A 5,000-nucleotide genomic window follows, 5' to 3' on the forward strand; every position below is an offset into this window, starting at 1 on the left:
CTTTCAAAATAAGGTTTCCAGGTCGAAGAATTAAAGGGACACGACATGAAAAACCCACTTTTTTAACTTTATTTCTTTAAATATTACGACTTTTTAAAATAAAAATATTGCATCTTTTTTGTGGAAAAAGTCGTAATATTGAGACAAAAGACAATAAAGAAATAAAGTAGAAGTAAAAAAAGTGAGTTTGTCCCTTTAATGAACGGAGCGACGACTCTGCAACAGGAAGTCGCTGCTTTTCTGAGACACGACGTCTTTGAAGAACTGGTATTTTAACGACTCCACCTCTGTTTGATCTGCATGTGTGTGTGTGTGTGTGTGTGTGTGTGTGTGTGTGTGTGTGTGTGTGTGTGTTCAGCAGGTGTGTGTGTGTGTGTGTGTGTTCAGCAGGTGTCTGTGTGTGTGTGTGTGTGTGTGTGTGTGTGTGTGTGTGTTCAGCAGGTGTGTGTGTGTGTGTGTCTCTGTGTGTTCAGCAGGTGTGTGTGTGTGTGTGTGTGTGTGTGTGTGTTCAGCAGGTGTGTGTGTGTGTGTGTGTTCAGCAGGTGTGTGTGTGTGTGTGTGTGTTCAGCAGGTGCGGCGCTGCAGGTGAACTCAGAAGATGGAGTGAAGTTGAGAAAACGACAGGAAAGAAAATTTGAAGCCGTCTGAACAAAAGGAGAAGAATGAGGTTTAAATAAACACACACACACACACACACACAGGTACGTTAATGCTTTATTATTATTGTTATTATTGTTATTATTGTTTTTGTGTGTTTGTTGTTTTCACTTCTTCATGTTTGTTTCGAGCTCGTGTCGTTTGAACTTTCTTCTCTTCCTCGTTTGTTTTTTCTTTTCTTTTGTTTTTGTTTCAAAACTTTAAAATAAGAAATAAACGACGAGACGAACGTGAAGAAAGGGTGAAAATAAAAACAGGTAAACAAATAAAGGAGCGGACGGACGCACTGTTGTTTCAGTGGAAAAAAAGTTTGAAGATAGCGACAAAAAAAAGGTGATATATTGACAAAAAGTCTTGAGATTTTGACAAAAAGTCGTAATATTTTATTTAAAAAACACGGAAGATTGCGACAAAAAAAGCCGTAATATTTTAAGAGAAAAAGTCGGAAGATAGCAACAAAAACATCGTAGCATTTATAGAAAAAAGACGGAAGATTTTGCGAAAAAAAGTCTCTTGTTTCAGTAAAATAATTATAATATAATAATAATAATAAAGAAGATTGCAATTCCGTTAGCGCGTAGATCAGGGGTCTCACTGGAAATGTTCAACGTTAAACATCTGGAGAGAAGGAAACACGCACGTTTACAGTGTGAAGTTTTTAATTTGACCTGTGAGCTGGAGTTTGACACCTCGGGATCGGTGACGCACGAGTTCAAAGAACACCTCACTAATGGTGTCAGGTCCACTGTTAGCATGGCATAGCATAGCATAGCTAACTACACAGCTAACAGCCATGTTTAGCATCACAATAGTGATTTATTATGTGAGGCGTTCCTGTTAGCATTAGCGACGTTAGCTTAGCTGACTTTGTTGATGGAAAGGTCTCAAAAATGGACGTAAATCTGTTTCATCGCATTTTAAAAATTACAAAGCTGCTGAATTTCTAACGCGGAACATTTCTGCGTGGAAATTATGTTTAACGCTTTTGTTTTCAGTGTTGATGAATTCAAGGTCAGTAAATCTGGAGTTTGGTTCACTGTGGATTTCAGTTTGACAGCGCCAGCCAGCGTATTTAAGCATTTAAGCATTTAAGCATTTAAGCATTTAAGCATTTAAGCATTTAAGCATTTAAGCCTGAGTCTGGACGTGTCTCTAGGTTCTGTCTGGACGTGTCTCCGGTTCTGTCTGGACGTGTCTCTAGGTTCTGTCTGGACGTGTCTCTAGGTTCTGTCTGGACGTGTCTCTAGGTTCTGTCTGACGTGTCTCTAGGTTCTCTCTGGACATGTCTCCAGGTTCTGTCTGGACGTGTCTCTAGGTTCTCTCTGGACGTGTCTCTGGGTTCTCTCTGGACGTGTCTCCAGGTTCTGTCTGGACGTGTCTCTAGGTTCTGTCTGGACGTGTCTCTAGGTTCTGTCTGGACGTGTCTCTAGGTTCTGTCTGACGTGTCTCTAGGTTCTCTCTGGACGTGTCTCTGGGTTCTGTCTGGACGTGTCTCCAGGTTCTGTCTGGACGTGTCTCCAGGTTCTGTCTGGACGTGTCTCTAGGTTCTGTCTGGACGTGTCTCTAGGTTCTGTCTGGACGTGTCTCCGGTTCTGTCTGGACGTGTCTCTAGGTTCTGTCTGGACGTGTCTCCAGGTTCTGTCTGGACGTGTCTCCAGGTTCTGTCTGGACATGTCTCCGGTTCTGTCTGGACATGTCTCCGGTTCTGTCTGGACGTGTCTCTAGGTTGTGTCTGGACGTGTCTCCAGGTTCTGTCTGGACGTGTCTCTAGGTTCTGTCTGGACGTGTCTCTGGTTCTGTCTGGACGTGTCTCCAGGTTCTGTCCGGACGTGTCTCCGGTTCTGTCTGGACGTGTCTCTAGGTTCTGTCTGGATGTGTCTCCAGGTTCTGTCTGGACGTGTCTCTAGGTTCTGTCTGGATGTGTCTCTAGGTTCTGTCTGGACGTGTCTCTAGGTTCTGTCTGGACGTGTCTCCAGGTTCTGTCTGGACGTGTCTCTAGGTTGTGTCTGGACGTGTCTCCAGGTTCTGTCTGGACGTGTCTCCAGGTTCTGTCTGGACGTGTCTCCGGTTCTGTCTGGACGTGTCTCTAGGTTCTGTCTGGACGTGTCTCCAGGTTCTGTCTGGACGTGTCTCTAGGTTCTGTCTGGATGTGTCTCCAGGCTCTGTCTGGACGTGTCTCCAGGTTCTGTCTGGACGTGTCTCCAGGTTCTGTCTGGACGTGTCTCCAGGTTCTGTCTGGACGTGTCTCTGGTTCTGTCTGGACGTGTCTCCAGGTTCTGTCCGGACGTGTCTCCGGTTCTGTCTGGACGTGTCTCTAGGTTCTGTCTGGATGTGTCTCCAGGTTCTGTCTGGACGTGTCTCTAGGTTCTGTCTGGATGTGTCTCCAGGTTCTGTCTGGACGTGTCTCTAGGTTCTGTCTGGACGTGTCTCCAGGTTCTGTCTGGACGTGTCTCCAGGTTCTGTCCGGACGTGTCTCCGGTTCTGTCTGGACGTGTCTCTAGGTTCTGTCTGGATGTGTCTCCAGGTTCTGTCTGGACGTGTCTCTAGGTTCTGTCTGGATGTGTCTCCAGGTTCTGTCTGGACGTGTCTCTAGGTTCTGTCTGGACGTGTCTCCAGGTTCTGTCTGGACGTGTCTCTAGGTTCTGTCTGGACGTGTCTCCAGGTCCTGTCTGGACGTGTCTCTAGGTTCTGTCTGGACGTGTCTCCAGGTTCTGTCCGGACGTGTCTCCGGTTCTGTCTGGACGTGTCTCTAGGTTCTGTCTGGACGTGTCTCTAGGTTCTGTCTGGACGTGTCTCCAGGTTCTGTCTGGACGTGTCTCTAGGTTCTGTCTGGACGTGTCTCCGGTTCTGTCTGGACGTGTCTCCAGGTTCTGTCTGGACGTGTCTCCAGGTCCTGTCTGGACGTGTCTCTAGGTTCTGTCTGGACGTGTCTCTGGTTCTGTCTGGACATGTCTCCAGGTTCTGTCCGGACGTGTCTCCGGTTCTGTCTGGACGTGTCTCTAGGTTCTGTCTGGATGTGTCTCCAGGTTCTGTCTGGACGTGTCTCTAGGTTCTGTCTGGATGTGTCTCTAGGTTCTGTCTGGACGTGTCTCTAGGTTCTGTCTGGACGTGTCTCCAGGTTCTGTCTGGACGTGTCTCTAGGTTGTGTCTGGACGTGTCTCCAGGTTCTGTCTGGACGTGTCTCCAGGTTCTGTCTGGACGTGTCTCCGGTTCTGTCTGGACGTGTCTCTAGGTTCTGTCTGGACGTGTCTCCAGGTTCTGTCTGGACGTGTCTCTAGGTTCTGTCTGGATGTGTCTCCAGGCTCTGTCTGGACGTGTCTCCAGGTTCTGTCTGGACGTGTCTCCAGGTTCTGTCTGGACGTGTCTCTGGTTCTGTCTGGACGTGTCTCCAGGTTCTGTCCGGACGTGTCTCCGGTTCTGTCTGGACGTGTCTCTAGGTTCTGTCTGGATGTGTCTCCAGGTTCTGTCTGGACGTGTCTCTAGGTTCTGTCTGGATGTGTCTCCAGGTTCTGTCTGGACGTGTCTCTAGGTTCTGTCTGGACGTGTCTCCAGGTTCTGTCTGGACGTGTCTCCAGGTTCTGTCCGGACGTGTCTCCGGTTCTGTCTGGACGTGTCTCTAGGTTCTGTCTGGATGTGTCTCCAGGTTCTGTCTGGACGTGTCTCTAGGTTCTGTCTGGATGTGTCTCCAGGTTCTGTCTGGACGTGTCTCTAGGTTCTGTCTGGACGTGTCTCCAGGTTCTGTCTGGACGTGTCTCTAGGTTCTGTCTGGACGTGTCTCCAGGTCCTGTCTGGACGTGTCTCTAGGTTCTGTCTGGACGTGTCTCCAGGTTCTGTCCGGACGTGTCTCCGGTTCTGTCTGGACGTGTCTCTAGGTTCTGTCTGGACGTGTCTCTAGGTTCTGTCTGGACGTGTCTCCAGGTTCTGTCTGGACGTGTCTCTAGGTTCTGTCTGGACGTGTCTCCGGTTCTGTCTGGACGTGTCTCCAGGTTCTGTCTGGACGTGTCTCCAGGTCCTGTCTGGACGTGTCTCTAGGTTCTGTCTGGACGTGTCTCTAGGTTCTGTCTGGACGTGTCTCCAGGTTCTGTCTGGACTTGTCTCCAGGTTCAGGTTCAGGTTCTGGTTCTGTTGTTTTGGTCGGTTTCGTGCAGAAGCTTCAGGTCGTTCTGTTTAAAGCTGCAGGTGTTTACTGTCACACAGACACGAGGCTGAAAAACAGGTTTACACAAACAACCGAGAGCTGTTTACACACACACACACACACACACACACACACACACACACACACACACACACACACAGACACACAGACACACACACACACACACACACACACACACACACAC

At 48.4% G+C, this 5,000-nt stretch overlaps 1 protein-coding gene across 3 annotated transcripts in view; it reads left to right on the forward strand.

The window, feature by feature from the left end:
* Positions 1-5,000, forward strand: part of syt8 (synaptotagmin VIII) — a 25,578-nt gene that overhangs the window by 8,327 nt on the left and 12,251 nt on the right. For 2 of the 3 annotated variants that reach the window (XM_083916794.1, XM_083916796.1), the window contains exon 1: positions 444-701. The exons of the other annotated variant lie outside the window; for it this stretch is intronic. The gene's annotated coding sequence lies outside the window, so the exon portion shown is untranslated. Of the gene's footprint in view, positions 1-443; positions 702-5,000 lie in introns of those variants that run through there. 3 annotated transcript variants of the gene reach the window in all.

This window comes from Echiichthys vipera, assembly GCF_963691815.1.
Source record: "Echiichthys vipera genome assembly, chromosome: 7".
Classification (NCBI taxonomy): Eukaryota; Metazoa; Chordata; class Actinopteri; order Perciformes; family Trachinidae; genus Echiichthys; species Echiichthys vipera.